This window comes from Callithrix jacchus, chromosome 4 (assembly GCF_049354715.1).
Source record: "Callithrix jacchus isolate 240 chromosome 4, calJac240_pri, whole genome shotgun sequence".
Taxonomy (NCBI): domain Eukaryota; kingdom Metazoa; phylum Chordata; class Mammalia; order Primates; family Cebidae; genus Callithrix; species Callithrix jacchus.
In genome coordinates this window covers 11510344-11529226 of record NC_133505.1, presented here as the reverse complement: position 1 = coordinate 11529226, position 18883 = coordinate 11510344, and the positions used below count along the sequence as shown (strand labels likewise).

General features: G+C 41.4%; 1 protein-coding gene across 1 annotated transcript in view; it reads right to left on the bottom strand.

The window, feature by feature from the left end:
* The window catches only part of LOC103792246 (uncharacterized), a 230313-nt gene extending 211758 nt beyond the window's left edge, over positions 1 to 18555 (bottom strand). The window contains exons 1-2 of the transcript XR_013533679.1: positions 18478 to 18555; positions 14419 to 14527 (exon numbers count right to left, since the gene is read on the bottom strand). The gene's annotated coding sequence lies outside the window, so the exon portion shown is untranslated. The remainder of the gene's footprint in view (positions 1 to 14418; positions 14528 to 18477) is intronic.
* Positions 18556 to 18883: the final 328 nt, after the last annotated feature.

The following is an 18883-nucleotide window of genomic DNA, read 5'->3' as shown; positions in this document are numbered from 1 at the left end:
GAGAATTGCCTGAACCCAGGAGGCGGAGGTTGCAGTGAGCTGAGATGGCGCCATTGCACTCCAGCCTGGGTAACAAGAGTGAAACTCTGTCCCCCAAAAATAAAGTTTACTTGGACTTTATGAAGGCCTAAGTGAGCATTTTAACAGAATGACACTTCTAACCCTTAAAAATGATAACATATTGAATAGGCAGAACACAGGATTTTGAGACAAGTGAAAGTTCTCCACGTGACGCTGTCATGGTAGATACATGTCACTGTAAACTGGTGCATACATTCAAAGAGTAACACCTCATGTAAACTATGGGCTTCGGGTCATCATGACGTGCCAGTGTAGGTTCCTCTGTTGTAACAAATGCACCTCTCTGATAAGGATGCTGATAACAGGGGAGGCCATGTATGTGTGGGGGCAGGGCTTTAAGGGGAATCTCGACATTTTTCTCTCAGTTTTGCTGGGAACCTAAAACTCCTCTGAAAATAAGATCTATTAAAAACTGAAAATATAATATATATAATAATAATACACTTTCCATAACAGGATTCTACTACATTCAGACAGCTAACTCGCTTCAGCTATCCAGAATAAATAACTGGGAACCATGTTGCATTCTCACTGTTTTCAGATTGGGCATATTAACATAACGATAAATACTTTCTACCAAAGTACCCGCAAGTAGACAGTGTGGCCCTGGGGTGTCTTCAATAAATCAGGGACACTTTCACCATCTGAGTATCTTTTTGTTTGTTTTTTTGAGACAGAGTTTCACAGTTTCACTCTTGTTGCCCAGTGCAATGGTGCCATCTTGGCTCACTGCAACCTCCACTTCCCAGTTTCAAGGGATTCTCCTGCCTCAGCCTCCCGAGTAGCGCGGACTACAGGCACGTGCCACTATGACTGGCTAATTTTTGTATTTTTAGTAGAAACAGGGTTTCACTACATTGGCCAGGCTGGTCTCCAACTCCTAACCTCAGATGATCCACCCACCTCAGCCTCTCAAAGTGCTGGGATTACAGGCATGAGCCACTGTGCCTGGCTCACGATCTGAGTAACTTTTACCTTAGATGTCCCTGTGCTCAGTTCCTTCACATATAAATGAGAAATATTCTGACTTCTGGTGTTTTGCAAGGTTTAACTAGTGGATATTAATAAATATATTATACTCACACAAGAATGAGCCAATTATATGTAGTGGCAGGGACAGAAGGCAACCCTGCCCTTCTTTCGGGAATAGTTCCAAAGGCAGAAGTGTAATGCTTCTCTAATGTATGACTAATTTATTTGAACTAGTTAATGTCTTATTCTTGCTCTTCCCAAATTCCTCAGGAGATTTTGGGTGTCCAACAGTTGGAACATTTTAGACATTCTCCACTTCCTAGTTCTCTGTCTATAACAACAATGAACATTTTAATAGAATGCTCATTTAGCAAATATTTAATAAGCATTAATAGAATGGTCATTTAATAAACATTTGTTAGTCCATGCTAACATCAGATTCAGAAAAACAACATAATCTTTTTCCTTAGCATCTGAAAAATTAAACTAAATATTTCCCAAATCTCCATCCCAATACCACTGATGGCATCAAAGACGAAAAGGGCCTGGGAGTCTAACAAGAGACTAAAGAGAAATGACAACTAAATGTTAGGCTTAATCCCTGATAGTGTCTGCTAATGGAAAAGAAAAGAAGAAAGCTCTAATGGCCTTTATAGGGACAACCGGGGAAAACTGAGTGTTGATGTTGTTTTGCTTAGTTTTTGTTTGTTTTTTGTTTTTTGAAAGAGTTTCACTCTTGTTGCCCAGGCTGGAGTGCAGTGGCACCATCTTGGCTCACTGTAACTTCTGCCTCCTGGGTTCAAGCAATTCTCCTGCCTCGGCCTCCCAAGTAGCTAGGATTATAGGTGCCCACCACCATGCCTGGCTAATTTTTGTATGTTTAGTAGAGATGGGGTTTTGCCATGTTGGTCAGGCTAGTCTCAAACTTCTGACCTTAGGTGATCTGCCGACCTCAGCCTCCCAAAGTGCTGGGATGAAAGGCATGAGCCACCACACCCAGCTGACTGCTTATTAAATAATGATGTTGTATCTATTTTAAATGTCCTGGGTATGATAACTGTATTTTGGTGTTGTTTGAGAATGTCTTTGTTCTTAGTTAGATGCTAAAGTTTTAATAGATGAAGTACCATCATGTAGACAACCAACTTTGAAATGGTTCAAGAAAAAAATGTAAACATAGATGATTGATAAATAGATAATAGATAGGTGATGGACATAGAACGAAGGTGTTAAATTGTTAGAGTTGACATTCTAGGTGAGAGAATGACATATGGTTGTTCTTCATACTTTTTTGGGACAATCTCTTCATAGGCTTACACTTTTCAAAATAAAAAACTGAATGAGGCCGGGCGCGGTGGCTCAAATCTGTAATCCCAGCACTTTCGGAGGCCAAGGCGGGTGGATCATGAGGTCAAGAGATTGAGACCATCCTGATCAACATGGTGAAACCCCATCTCTACTAAAAATGCCAAAAATTAGCTGGGCATGGTGGCGTGCACCTGTAATCCCAGCTACTCAGGAGGCTGAGGCGGGAGAATTGCTTGAACCCAGGAGGCGGAGGTTGCGGTGAGTCGAGATCACGCCATTGCACTCCAGCCTGGGTAACAAGAGCAAAACTCTGTCTCAAAAAAAAAAACCTGAATGAAATTAAAAATAAGCTAGGGGCGCAGAGATATATGTAAAGTATAAATGACAAAATATTAGTCATGTGTTGATGACTGATTATGCTGGCTGAGGGGTTTATAGGAAGTTCATCAAACTTGTCTTTTTATTGTTGTACATTTTAGAAGTTTCTTCCATAAGGATGATATTGTTTTGCTCTGTGTCCCCACCCAAATCTCATTTACAGTTGTAATTCCCAGTGTCAGGGGACGGACCTGGTGGGAGGAGATTGGATCATGGGGGCAGATTTCCCTCTTGCTGTTCTCATGATAGTGAGTTCTCACCAGATCAGATGGTTTACAAGTATATGGCACTTCCCCTTTTGCTCTCTCTCTCTCCTGCTGCCATGTGAGAACATGTTTGCTTCCCCTTTGCCCTTCTTCCATGATTGTAAGTTTCCCAAGCATGGCCTTCCCGCCATGCTTCCTGTACAGCCTGCAGAACTGTGAGTCAATTAAACCTCTTTTCATTATGAATTGCCCTGTCTCAGGTAGTTCTTTATAGCCATGTGAATATGGACTAAAACAAGTATTTTGTTTTTTTATTTTTTCCAATAGAGTGAGAATAATCCCTCTTTATCCTATCTCTTAGTTTTCTTCCATGTTCTTTTTGAATGAAAGCCTCTCTCTACTTTAAGTAGCCAGAAAACCAACAAGAATGATACCCCTGTTTTTCTGACAGGGCAGTGGACTACAGAATGGGATGAGAAACTTGCGTTAACAGCAACTAAATTACTGGCCCAGTGATTCCCTTTTTTCTCCCTTTTTTAATATCTACAAGAGACCAGTATTTCCAGTGCATTGGCCTCATTTGATGTTACGCCCTGGAAGAAAAAGATAGAACAGCATAATTGAAAAGAAAACCTCTGTGGAATCAACGCAGACACCCACTGATCAACGAGTGGATCAAAAACATGCATATACATGCAATGGAATATTGTCCAGTCTTAAAATGGAAGGAAATTCCAGCACATGCTACATACAACGTAGATGAACCTGGAGGACATTATGTACAGTAAAATAAACCAGTCATAGGAAGACAGTTACTGTATGATCCCTCCTAAATGAGGTACTAGAGGAGTCCAATTCATAGAAGCAAAGAGTAGAAGGGTAGTTGCTAGGGGCTGGGATGGGGGTTGGGGGTTCAGTGGGTATTACTTAGTGACACAGAGTTTCAGCTTAGGATGATGAAAAATGTTCTGAAAATGGATGTTCATAATGGTTACTAAAAATGTGAATGCATTTAATAGGGTCTAAACTAAGGCCAGGCGCAATGGCTCACGTTTGTAATCCCAGCACTTTGGGAGGCCGAGGTGGGCGGATCATGAGGTCAGGAGTTCGAGACCAGCCTGGCCAACATGGCGAAACCCCATCTCTACTAAAAATAAAAAAAATTAGCTGGGCGTGGTGATGGATGCCTGTAATCCCAGCTACTAGGGAGGCTGAGGCAGGAGAATTGCTTAAACTTGGGAGGTGGAGATTGCAGTGAGCCAAGATCGTGCCATTGCACTCTAGCCTGGGCAATAAGAACAAGAATCCATCTCAAAAAAAAAAGGGTCTAAACTGTATACCTAAAAATGGATCACATGGCACATTTTATGTGATACATATTTCATCAAAATCAAAAGAAGAAAGGAAGAAAAAGGCGGCTCTGTCCTTACAGATCTTCAAAGTGTTGAAGCATCCTTGCTTCAATACTTACAATGTCCAGTGGGCAAAAATGTGTTAAGTGAAATAAGCCAGGCACAGAAAGACAAATGTCACATGTTCTCACTCATATGTGGAGGCCTAAAAAGTTGATATCATGGGGCTAGCTCTGGAAGGGTGTGGGGAGGCTGGGGATGCGATGAAGAGATATTGGTTAATGGGCATAAATTTACTGTAAGAAAGAATAAGTATGATGTTTGATTGCTGACAACTTATGTTTTCAGTTAGCAACAAGAGAGGATTTGAAATGTTCTCACCACATAGAATGAGAAATATTCAAGGTAATAGATACCCCAAATACCCTGACTTAATTATTATACATTGAATTCATGTAACAAAATATCACTCCATAAATACGTACAAATTTTATGTATCAGTATCAAAAATGAAAAAGAAAGGCAAATGTAAGAAAAGAAAAAAAAGTTGTATTTCCTAGGGCTGTGTAAATTGCAACTACTGGTAGGAACTCCCACATTAAAAGGGAACTCAAATCAGGGTGGCGTGAGGAGGCAGCCTCCCAGAAGGGATGGCTTTTTGAGCTGCCTTGTGGGGAGACCCCGCCTGCTGTGTAGCCCCAGTTCACTAGCAGTTGACTAGCAGTGAAGGGAGAGGGGAAGATTTCCTGGTAGTGCCTCTTGTAATACCTTGTTAGTGCTTGTAATCAACATGGCTAAGATGAAAGAATTCTGGCTTCAGAACTGAAACATTGTGCTTTAAATTAAATCAGCACCCTGCTGGGAGCCACTTACTCCCCTTCTTCACCACAGCCAGGGAAACAATTCAGAGGTTTCTCTGCATGGTTAGCAGCATGAGTGACCTTCAGTCTTTCCACTTAAAATCGATTCAAGATGATCACGCCGTCTTAAACAGAAGTCTCCATCTCACTCTGCCCACCTCTCCTGCTCTTCCCAGTATCTCTGTCTCTGTCTCTCACAGAGAGAGCCTCATGTTTATTTGTCTTATGCGTATGTGCACAGGAGAGGCTAAACCCACCCCAAACGCATCACCCTTCCACCTGGCTCAGAGCTGACAGTGAGATTTTTCATCTCCTCACTCTCCTCTCTCTTCCCTGGAGAACGGCAAGCCAGATGGCCATTCCCCAGCCTCCCAGCATGAGTTTGACTGACAGGAGCCTTTGATAAACCTCGGAAGAATGAAGTCATCTCCGGGTCACCGCGGTTGCCTGGCCTTTAACACCCCACACAGACCACCATTATCTGTTGAATAAGAGACAAAGGAAATTAGCCCTGCTTCCCTATCATCCCGATTATTTCCACGCTGATTTAAACAAGGAAGCCATGAGATGCCCTTCACTTTTCTCCAAAAGGTACAAATGTCAGCTGTTAAAAAATGCAAACAAGAGGCTTTCCTATGTTAATGGCAGGTTTCTTTGTTACAGCTGAGAAGTGGAAAGCACATTTTATTCACTGCCTTTGAGGAAAGACTTAACAGGCTTCTAAACAACTTCCTTAACTACACATACCTCAGAGCCACTGAGGAGTACGCCTTTGGGGTTTTAGCTGGAAAAAGAAAGGAGGAAGTGGGGTTTCATTCCCAACCTTTAACATCAAAGAACCTGGAGAGACAAAGTGACAAGAGTTCTTACCCATTTAACCCCCCCCACTTTTTTTTTGAGACAGTTTCGCTCTTATTGCCCAGGCTGGAGTGTGATGAAACAACCTTGGCTCACTGCAACCTCCTCCCGGATTCAGGGGATTCTCCTGCCTCATCCTCCCAGGTAGCTGGGATACAGGCATGTGCCACTACACCCGGCTAATTTTGTATTTTTAGTAGAGATGGATTTCCCTATGTTGGTCAGGCTGGTCTCGAACTCCTGACCTCAGGTGATCCGCCCGCCTCGGCCTCCCCAAGTGCTGGGATTACAGGCGTGAGCCACCACACCTGGCCTTAACCCTAAAATTGAAAAGGGAAAAAAAAGAAAAAGATTTCTTTCCTCTTTCCCAAAACAATATTCTTCCACAAACTAAATGTTTAAATGGCAACAGAGCAAAAAATGAGGCAAGAGTACCACAGGCCACCCTAGAACTGTCATTTAAGGGGATTGTGGTTGATTGTCTCCTGTCATTGTGTTGCAAGAGCAGCCGTGTGTGTGTGTGTGTGCGCACGCGCACACACGCGCACGTGCAAACATGTATGCACATTATAGCAGAAAGGCTCACGTTTGGGAAGAAATGTGTTGATAATTCCATAGTTTCTGAATATTAGGCACTGGGATAAATACATTCTCTTTAGATGACAGCCCACACTTTTTCTAACAAGGCAATGCTCACGTTGTTATCATTTAGGCCATAATACTTTAAAGCTATGAGTGCTGCAGAACAGCCAGAAGATTTCAATTTAAGAGAAATCACGACAATGCCATGAATGACCGACTCAATCAGTAGACACTTGTTGGGCATCAGAGCAACATATTGCACTAGGTCCCTCAAGGGATACAAATTTGAAGGCATAGTCCCCACAGAAGGTTTACAGCCTAGTAAGGAAACAAGAGTGAGATTGGAGCTCACTCCTAAAGTAGAAGCTACAAAAGTGAAAAGGTGAGCGAAGGCCCTCCCAGAAAGAAACAAAAGCCTGGAGAAGAAAGAGAACTAAGAGTTGAGCAGTCTCATGGGAATGAAAAGTACTTGTATGAATTGGGTTGAACTATTGAGGGGCTGGATTTTCTGGGTGAGGAATTTACACTTCCTTCTTATATTAGTCTGCTCTGACTACCATAAAAAAACACAACAGCCCTTGGGTTAAGCAACAGAAATTTATTTCTCACAGTTCTGGAGGCTCTAAGTCCAAAGTCAAGGTGTCAGCAGGCGTGGTTTCTCCTGTGGCCTCTCTCCTTAGATTGCAAGGCGGCCGCTTCCTCTCTGTATCCTCACAGTACATCCTATGCATGCATATTCCTAGTCTTTCTCTTTCTTCTTATAAAGACACCAGTCATATTAAATTAGGGCCTCACCCTAATGACATCATTTGGCCTTAATTACCTCATTAAAGGTCATATCTCCAGATTTAGTCACATTGGGGATTACGGCTGCAACATAAATTTGGGTTGGGACATAATTCAGTCTTTAATACCTCATCAGGCAACAGGCATGCAGGGACTAATGGGAGAGGGGGACCCTGAGGATGAGAAGGTGTTTTAGAAGCCTACGTGAATTCGTGGAGAGAGGGGCAAACTGAGAGATGAACTGGAAGGAAGACAAATAGGCAACAGGTAAGACGGAAAGGACCTGAACTTGATGTTGGCAGCAAGTGGAACAGGATGCAAAATAGAAGTGTTAAGGGGAAAATCAATAGGACTTGATGACTGATCAGATATGGCAAGCGAGAGGGAAGATGACTTCAGGTTATTAATTCTGAGAGCCCGGGGGAGTGGCTGGAAGATGAAATGGTGAGGAGGCGGCACTGATACAGAAAGGAGTGGAATGGTTAGGATGCCTGCAACTTACGCTCAGACACGCTATGTTAGAAACCCAAGGTTTGTCGTCTTCTATGTGTGGGACCTTAAAATTTGCAAAGCAGGGAGATGCTACAAGAAATTTTAGTATTGTGGGCTCCAGCGTTGTCCTAACAAAGCGCCACAGAGTGTGTGGCTTAAACGTCAGTAATTGATTTCCTCACAGTTCCGGGGGCTAAAAATCCAAGATCAAAGTGTCAGTCAGGCTGGTTTCTTCTGAGGCCTCCCTCCTTGGCTTGCAAATGGCTGTCTTTTCTCTCTGTCCTTACTAGGAGACCTTCTGTGGGGACTATGCCTTCAAATTTGTATCCCTTGAGGGACCTAGTGCAATATGTTGCTCTGATGCCCAACAAGTGTCTACTAATTGAGTCAGTCATTCATGGCATTGTCGTGATTTCTCTTTCATTGAAATCTGGCTGTTCTGCAGCGCTCATAGCTTTACAGTATTATGGCCTAAATGGTAACAACGTGAGCAATGCCTTGTTAGAAAAAGTGTGGGCTGCCATCTAAAGAGAATGTATTTATCCCAGTGCCTAATATCCAGAAATTGTGGAATTGTCGTGAACACGTCTTCCCAATAAGGAGCCCTCCCGTGTCTCAATGTCCACTTGTATCAAGTTCGGGTCACAGCAGCAACCTCACAGAGTGGTTCATGTTTTATGGATGAAAGGGTATCACCTCATTCAGCTGAGATAAAATTCAAAATTACCATGAGAGATTGCAGAAGAAGCTTAAGAACAATATATCATTCAAAATGTAGTGAGGTCCTTTTAGGCAGAAGAGTTCAAAATCAGTAAGACTGGAGAACAACGGAATAGACATCAGAGTCACACTGAACCATGAGATGAGCACGGGGGCCATAAGGTAGCTTAGAAACAAGCCTGATCTTGGGCAGGGGCAACAGAAATGCAACACTTGAGAACTGTAAAATAATTATTTAAACTGGAGGGTAAGATGCATTTTTAGTAAAATGCAAAGGAATAAAAGAGATGGCTAAGGAAGGGAATCATGTCATACAAACTGCTGAGAGGTCATTATTTGGGGTGTAGTAATCAATTCTTCATCTCTACTGAAGGTGGGAGAAGAAACAAAATGCACTCAAAGCAAAGTAGAAGAAACAGAAATGAATGCTGAGGAAGAACTTCTGACAAAGCGGTGAACATGTCCTCTGGGCTGAATTCTGTAATGCTAACATGTTGAAGTCCTAACCCCCAGTACCTCAGAATGTGACTGTATCTGGAGACTGAGTGGTTAATTGGGTGATTATGTTAAAAGGAGATCATGAGAGTTCACCTTAATTTAATCTGACTGGTGTCCCTTTAAGAAGAGATGAGGCTGGGCATGGTGGCTCACGCCTGGAATCTCAGCACTTTGGGAGGCCAAGGCAGGTGGATCATAAGGCCAGGAGTTCAAGACCAATCTGGCCAACTTAGTGAAACCCCGTCTGTACTAAAAATACAAAAAAATTAGCCCAGCATGGTGGCTCCTGCCTAAAACCCCAGCTACTTGGGAGGCTGAGGCAGGAGAATCACGTGAACCCAGAGGCAGAGGTTGCAGTGAGCTGAGATCATGCCATTACACTCCAGCCTGGGTGACAGTACAAGAATCCTGACAGTACAAGAATCCATCTGAAAAAATAAATAAATAAATAAAAGAAGAGGAGACGAGGACAAAAACATGCACAGAGAGAAGACCAAGTGAGGACACAGAGAGAAGACGGCCGTCTACAAGCCAAAGAGGGAGGCCTCAGAGGAAACCAGCCTGACTGACACTTTGATCTTAGATTTTCAGTCTCTGGAATGGTGAGGAAATCAATTACTGACGTTTAAACCACATACTCTGTGACACTTTGTTAGGACAACCCTGGAGCCCACAGTACTAAGGATTCTTTTAGCATCTCCCTGCTTCGCAATTTTTGAGAACAGACTAATCAAATTTGGGGGAGAGATCTCATTAAATCTTCAATTAACATTTTTATTCCTTGATGACAGCTCCTATCATTTCTGGTCCAGAAGATTCCCGTGTTCAGAGACTCAGTGTGATTTTCAAATAGTTCGAGTCACGCTCAGCACCACAGAAGCAAATGCCCCCACCTTTGCCATGATTGGTTTTATGGAATCACAGAACAGCAAAACACAAAGCGGCCTTCGAGGGCACTGTCTAAATTCATTACGTAGCTTAATTGGGCCAATCTGAATACCTCTGTAGCAATCCTTGGGTCCCTTGGGATGCAGTACAATTCTTTAAGTGGTGATTATTTCATGTTTTTACACTTGGAACTTGAATTCTTTGTAATTAATTATGCAAAAATTGTAAGAGAAGTTTGTGGAAGTAAAGCATCTTGGTATTGCCTAAAAATTTAAAAAACCTTTAATTCAAAACATGAATCCTTTTATACATGTCACCCAGCGGCTAATTAAATGCTTTTAATTGCCAGCAACTCATCTTCATAAGGGTGCCCCTGTGGTTGCATGAGGGTGGAACTCTGTATTTCTGTTGCTTTGCTTGGTGGATAGCAGCTTATAGTAGTTATTCTTTTAGTCTGCCTGGCATGCCTTCCCATCCTACCCCTCACCTTGGACATGACCCTCAGCCCAGGGAAGTAAAGTCCTTTGCAAGTCTTTTTCAGGCTTAGCTAACAGTAAAAAGCCTTCTTTTCTCTCTGGTTACTAAGCCCCATGCCTGACAGTCCAAAGAAACATAGAGCAGTAAGGGAATACCAAGTTTACTACAAAAGTAAGTCGGGGTGGGGGGGGCGGGGGGAGGGGAGAGAGAGGGAGGGAGGGAGGGAGAGAGAGAGAGAGAGAGAGGGAGAGAGAAAGATAGGGAAACACCCTGGTCCCGGTCTCACTATGGCTAGCCCTTTTTCTGACTTTCCCACCATTTGGTTATGTGAGCCAAAAAGTTCGTCTTGTTTGCTTATGATACTTCCAATTACATTGTCACCACATGCAAATATGAAACTTGGCTGAGAAATAAGTATAATTCATCCTTTCTGAATGTTTGAAAGCCATCATTAGAGAGATCATATTTTTATTGTCAAACTAGGGCACTTTTGAGAGTGAAATACAACACAAATTGTAATTATGCTGGGACAATAGCCATAAACTTAGACCGTTCCAGTAAACTTACTGTTTAATCTTTCTACCTCTATTCTTTCCAGTTCATACATCCCTGATTTTTTTGACACTTTCTTACAAGTCATGGTTAGGAATCCCTCACCAGGCTGACTGACACGCTGTGGACACTTGGCATTTTGCCAATGTCTCTTACAATGTAGTAGCTAGAATTGAATCCAATACTCAAGATGTAGTTAATCAGGGCAGCAGATTACTTGGTTTGGAGCATATATTCCCATTAATCCCACTGATGCAGCCTCAAACTGAATCTCCCTTTTGCTCTCACTCTTTCTCTTTAACAGCACTTTATACTGTGGTTACTACCTGGTTGGTTTTTTTTTTTTTTTGAGATGGAGTTCCGCTCTTGTTACCCAGGCTGGAGTGCAATGGCACGATCTCGGCTCACCGCAACCTCCGCCACCTGGGTTCAGGCAATTCTCCTGCCTCAGCCTCCTGAGTAGCTGGGATTACAGGCATGTGCCACCATGCCCAGCTAATTTTTTGTATTTTTAGTAGAGACGGGGTTTCACCATGTTGACCAGGGTAGTCTCGATCTCTTGACCTCGTGATCCACCCGCCTCAGCCTCCCAAAGTGCTGGGATTACAGGCGTGAGCCACCGCGCCCGGCCCCTACCTGGTAGGTATTTAAGGACCAGTGAACAAACGGCTCATTTTGGGATGGAAGTCAGCTATAATCCAGTTAACTTCTGTGGATGGAACTTCACATCTCTCTGTCTTAAATATCATCTTGCTAGTGTGAGTTTATATCTCACAATGTCATTGTTTCTCCCAATCTCTGCTCCTTATTAAATTTAATAAGCATATCATCTCTGTATTATTGTTGATATATTATTATTGATGCTGATAGTGGCCAATCCTTAGTGCTTCTTATATGCCAGTCCTTATTCTAAGCATTTTAACTCGATATTCACAATAAAACTATGAGATGAATATTATGACTATTCTCATTTTGCAGATAAAGAAATTGAGATACAAAAAGGGTAAGTAGATCTCCTAAGGTCACAGAGATAATAAATGGCTAAGTCAGGTTTCAGTACAGACACTCTTGCTCCAGAATCTGTCTTCTTAACCACCTTGCTATTCCTATCCAATTAATTGATTATTAAGATGTGGAACAGGACAAGGTCAAGGAGAAAGGCTGTGGCATCCCACCATTAATACACAGCACTCAATGGGTTTGTTTTGTTTCATTATCTACTACTGTACATAACTGTATGATAATAAGCATAAGAAAAAGGTACTGTCATATGTCTTGCTGAAGCTAAGATACATTCTTCCATCTAAATGTTTTAAATGCTTACAAAATATTATTTTATTAATCCAGTCTAGAATTTTCTCTTGAGTTAATGTCAAATTAATCGTTGTACTCTGTATTCTTTCTTCCTTCCTTCTTTCCCTTTCTTCTTTCTCCTTCACTTTCTTCCTCTTCCCTGTTCTTCTCCTTTTCTTTTTCTTTCTTCCCTCCCTCCCTCCCTTCCTCCCTGCCTGCCTTGTCCTCTTTTCTTCTTTCTCTTCACCCTTCTTTTTCTTCCTTTCTCTCTCCTCCATTTTCTTTTTTCCTTCCCTTCCCACTTCTTTCTTCTTTCCTTTCATCCTTCCCCCTGCCCACCATTTTATTCTTTCGTCTCTGTCTCTCAGAAAATTGTATTTGCCTGACTGCCTGACTCTCCTCTATTCTCCCATGCTCTGTGATTTATTTATTTATTTATTGTACTATAGGTTCTGGGGTACATGTGCCGATCATGCAGGATTGTTGCATAGGTACACACATGGCAATGTGGTTTGCTGTCTCCATCCCCCCGTCACCTACATCTGGCATTTCTCCCCATGTTATCCCTCCCCACCCTCCCCACATCCCCACTGTCCCTCCCTCACCTTCAAAAGACCCCAGTGTGTGATGCTCCCCTCCCTGTGTCCATGTGTTCTCATAGCACTTGCCCTGGAAGTCCTCTCTAAACCCAAGCTTCTGATTTCTTTGGCTAAAAATTTGAATTTACTTAGAGATGTTAGGTATCCTGTGGCTTTTTCACCTAGGAAATTATAGCTATTAGCAGAATCTGTAAATCTGTATAACTGGTTCAACATAGGCTTGCCAGATCAACCAATGACTTCAACTAACTTCAAAAATCTTTCCTCCTTCTGTGAACACAATTTCACTCTGAGAAATTTTAATCTCAACCTAGCCATTGTAAAGAGCAAATCAAAACACAAAGCAGTGATACCGACCACCATGACTGGCACATAGAAAATGTAATCCCAACCTACCCCATACCCCAAGTGATTACTAGGCCCATGGTTTCAAAAGTAACAAGACAATTATTTGATTAATTCTAAATGCAGAAAGTGGAAAATGAAGTGCACAAAAACTGGAGAAATACCTGATGCTGTGGTCATCCTAGATACAAGTTGTTTTGGAGACAGAGAAACACAGGGTCATAAATGGAGAAGTAGCCGTTGAAATTAGTCTAATTACACAAACACAGGGCCTTAAACAAATCTGGAAAATCTTGAAGGAATGAAAGAACGTCCAGATATAAATAAATATGAAAAACGGTACTCCTGACCGATTTGGCTATTGGATGCACGACTGCCTGCCACTAGATAGGGCAGAGCCACCAACAAATACTGCCAGCCAGGAGATGAGTTTTTTCACCTCTCTGCAAGGCTGAATAGAAGGAATTGGATTTGCCTGCTTGGCTGTCATGCAAGGCCAGGTAACCTTAGAATAAAGAGGGCTTTGAGGGAGAAAGCCAGGCTTCCCCGACACGTTGCCGCAATCCTCTTGTCAGATGCCTCCAGACACAGCGACTAACTTGTCCCAGAGTGCTCATTGCTATCACTCAGATCCATGAGGCTGTATCTCCCACAGAGAAGGATGGGAGATACAAAGGCTCCAACTGCTCTCACTGTGAAAACCCCACAGTGAAATTCCATCAGACAGAAGCCAGCTCTCTGCTGAGTGAATTGGGCCTTTTATCAGTCAGATTTGTATACATTATAGAAAGAGCCAAAGAAGGGAGTTACTGTACACTTTGTGTATTTTTAGTTCCCTAGGATTAGTTGCTATTGGACTGAACGTTTGGGGAAGAGAAGAAAAAAATGCAACTTCAGTCCTCTGTGTATCTTGGTGGCTTCCTGAGGGCTCCAAGTTTTTCTGGACTTGCCTGTTTGCTTTTCTGATATACCATGGTGTGTTCTTCAGCACAAAGGGCATATTATCTATTTCGTGTTCCATATTTTACCTCTATCTCATTTGTTTTACAAATAACTTACCAATGAGGGCCACTGTGTGTGTGCATGTGCGTGCACACGTGTGTGAATACATGCATGCACAAAAAATTTCATTCATCTGATTGTAGCTTTGAGCCGAACTCATCCTACTCACCCAAAGCAGCACAATGAAAACATTTCTGTTGGCAGAATCGGCGAGGAAACCTTTGCAATCCTCTTACCTTCTTCATTGACTTTAGCGATTGCAGAAGCAGTTCCTTGTACTAAAATGAAAACAAAAACAAAAAAAGACCAAATAAGTAGGCTATGTGGACGTAGAGATAGCATTGCTCTCATTAGATTTACAATGAAAAAAACCTGACACTGTCGACTTGGTCTTTTACAGAGTTTTGTAAACAGAAACAATTCTTCTACCATTTTATTCACTGGCATACTTTTTTGGTCATTCTTATTTCTTTCCCTCAGCTTCCTTTCAATTATCTAAGATTTCGGTTATTCAACAATATTTATTGAGCACCTATTATGTGGTAGGCATGCACTTGGTGCTGAGAATGGGATGGGACAAGCATGGCCCTTGCCCTCCTAGACCTACAGGATATTCCATGGAAAATATAATACAATGATTATTCCCATAAAATCCCTCAAATTACATTGTAGACACTATCATTAGGTATCAATGCAGGGAAGATGTCACATCTCTAGGGACAGAAAAAGAGGTAAGGGGATGAAAATTAACCAAAGAAAATAATCTGTCCAGCAAGGTTTGTAGACATACTATCTGTATTTTTCTCCAAGGCTGTGTACAGAAGATGGGGTCCTTGCTTTCTTCTTCCATCCCTATAAGTTGATAAGTCTGATTTCCAAAATGCAGGCTGGTTTCCATTTCCTCCTAATCTACTTTGTATACTCCCTTCTAGTCTTTTCACTGATGCTACTGAACCTGATGAATAAAACTTCATCAGGCTCTACTTCTTTGGGTTGCAATTTGAGTGTACTAAGGTAAAGCGCCTATCTCTTTACATCATAGTTGTGTCTGCTCCTGGCTCAGAAAGGCCCCCAGGCTTAGTTTAAAGATCTGCTGTTGCTGTTTTAAAATTCTTGACACTTTGAAACAAATTGTCCCACTTTGTATTCATAAAGCCTTACAAAAATTTTGTAACCAGTCCTATCCTTAGAATTAATGGGAAAATGGTAGAAAATTTTGGACCTGGGGGGTGGAGAGACTGCTTGGATGCTAATTTTAAGCTCTTATCCTCCACCTACGATAGATGGCCAAGTTTTGGAGGTTATGTTACTGGACAATTAATCATAAATGCTCAAGAAATAGTCGGGGTGGTGGCTCATGTCTGTAATGCCAGAACTCTGGGAGGTGGGTGGGCCATCTGAGGTCAGGAGTTGGAGACCAGGCTGGCCAACATGGCAAAACACTGTCTCTACTGAAAATACGAAAAGAAAATATAGCCGGGCATGGTGGTGAGCACCTGTAATCCCAGCTACTTGGGAGTCTGAGGCAGGAGAATTGCTTAAACCCAGGAGGCAGAGGTTGCAGTGAGCCGTGATCGCGCCAATGCACTCCAGCCTGGGTGACAGAGCGAGACTCTGTCTCAAAAATCAACAAACAAAATAATTTAAGTGATTACTGCCCTGATATGTATTTGACAAAAATTTACTGAGCCAATTTCTTCCAGATGGACCAAATGAAGTTTAAAGGTTTCACTGACCTATCACTACGAGCCCTTTGACAGCCATGGTCTTGTTAGAGGAGAAATGAAAAAAAGCCTATACATGATTGTTCAATTGTATCTAACAATTCTTACGTAGAAGACGATATATTGAATATGGAACTTAGACTCATGAGAACTGGATTAAGATGGAAGATTTTCTGTCTTAACTTTTACATGACCTTGTTTGAGCTACTTACACATTTGGGGCTTTTACATTTTTTTCTATCTAGAAAACAGGGAGAATAACCCTATGTTCCTGGGTGGCTGTAAGGGTTAAATTAAATAGTGTAGGTTAAAGTGCCTATCAGAGTCTGTGCCACACAGTAAACACTCAATAAATCATTGTGCTGGTTTGATGTAATTATAACTCTTTACTTAGGAATAGAATTTCTCTGCATGTATCCATTAAGAAAAATATAGTGAATTATTATTAATTGAGTTTAAGAGATAACTTCTCAAAAAAGATTATCATTATATTTATTTTTACCTCTCTTCTTTTCATCTTCTCAACATTAGGCAACATTACTACCAGTGACATAGGATTCTTTTCATTAAATAGAATTTATACCCTATACATTGACAGGAAATCTTTAATAAGGTTCAGTCAGATTCCAGGAAGTTTGTTGATATGGTGTGTATATGTGCACAGCTATGCACAATTAATCAGAGTTTTCAAAGTAGAATCAAGTAAACTTACCTCCAAGAGTTCCCCCACTACCGCCCCACCAAATTACTACTGTCACTCTTTCTAGAACCCAAACAGTAAAGAATTTGGGGTTTCATGTAGAGACGTGTCTGTGTGGATTATTTCTACATCAGAAAACAAATAACCATTATTTGCTTTAACCAGTGCCCTTTTAGTCAACCCACAAAATAGACTTTGTGCTTTTTCTAATTTATAAAGCAAAATTCACATCAACTAAATTGGATTTGGCATTATTTTAAGAGGAAACGTTATTCATTACATTCAGTTCTCTAGTAATCTTCTTGTTGGCTTGGAAAGGTGAACATGAGGTTATCATGCAGGTTCATGGAAAGAAAAACGATGGTCTCGGGGGAAAGGGGAGTTTAGACATCTCCAAGGTAATGGTCCGGGGTGTTGTTCAAGAGCTTCTCTATCCAGTGCTGCCAAGAGTACATTTCATTCTAACCATAGACCATGGCAGCTATTCAAGAAGTAAATTCCATGAATTGTTAGTTTTTTTTTACATATTATAAGATATTTGCAATCGTTTCTTGACACACTTGAGTGTTATTTGTCTATACATTTTACATATGTAACCCAAAATAACTCAATGAAATAGCCTCATTTTACAGAAGGTGAAACTGAGGTTTAGTGAATTTGAGAAATGCTCCAGATTATCCTTGGACCTGGAAAAATCAGGACTAAAACCACGCATGTCAAGCACCAAAGGTGGTACTTTTACCCAAAATGACACTCTGTCTCCTGCTCTGCCATTCGCCCTCCAGCTCTAGACTTCATCCTCATCTACAACGGAGAAATTTCCATGTTTCTACACTGGTGCTCCTGCTATCATTGGTACCATCTTTGTTGCAAATGCAATCATTCCTCCATAAGACCATGTTTAAAAGAGCCACTGAATAAGTATGATTATAATTACCCAATGTATCTGCAAAGGGCAGAGGAGGTAAAATGTAACTTTGTTCATTTACAACTGAGAACATAGAGCAGTGAGTACGCCTGTAGGGCTTACCGTGGAAGAGAAAAGAGGCCTTAGACAGAAACCAGTTACTTAAATATCAGATCCACAAGCACAGCGTTCAGATCAGAGGTTTCCTCAACATCCTGACCTTACAGCTACCCTCATGCAGTAGTTTATCACCAAACAATACATTAATACACATGCGCACAGATGGAAATGATACCTCTTACTAATTATCTTTTTAGAAATGACACTGGGCTTTAGTTTAGACAATAAGTACTTCGAGGATACACACATCTTTTAAATACATAGTATGATTTTTCTATTTAAATTAATGATCTGGGAGGAAAAAATCAATATTGTGGTACTAGCTATTAAAAATAAATCTGTATTTTTCACATTCTACTATTCGAAATAAACCATTGGTGGTAGGGCTGGCAAACATGCTCGTACTCAATTTCGTTCTGTGCAAGCATGGCACATGTGAGGGACTCACGGTTTGTTTGTTGATGTTGGCTGAGTTAAAGCTTCCATTGCTATCTGAACATGTGAAAGTTTTCAAACCCGCTAACGTGGAGTTTGCACCTGACAGAAGGGAAAAACATTTTAACAAGCTTTATTGCATCTGTTGAGAGAAAATGAAGTTTGCAGTGATATTTGCTTTCTTACACAGCCGGTGAGAAAGCTGTGGAAAGATAAACATAGAAAAAAAAAGAGAGAGAACTCACTCAAATTATGCTTTTCTTTCTCATTTCTTGTTTTTCTGACTCCCACCTATTTTTCTATAATTTTCTGCCCAGGCTGAAAAGTATAAAATCCTTTTACCTCTCTATATGCCAATTTCCACAGCTTCTGCCTCTTGCTAGCTAGCAAGTAAAACGTGGTCCAGCCAGAAGACTGCACGCTGGTTGCTATGCCCTGCACACCAGAAAATCCCAAGGAAAGGGGCAGAACTCTTTTCAAATGGCCACGAAAAGCACACACTGGACAAAGAGAGGAGCTGTATCTCACGGTTTTTTAAACTGAGCATCTTTGAATCAAAATAATTTCCTAACCCTTTTAACTCACTTACTATCTCCTGCCTACTTCCAAAAAATATATATAAAATTTGCTTTCTGGATTCAACCTGTAGGTCACTTCATTCAAACTTCTGCTCAAATGTCACCACCTCAGAACATCCTTTGTAAAACATGCTATCTAAAATGTCACCCCACACGCTTGACACCTTCTA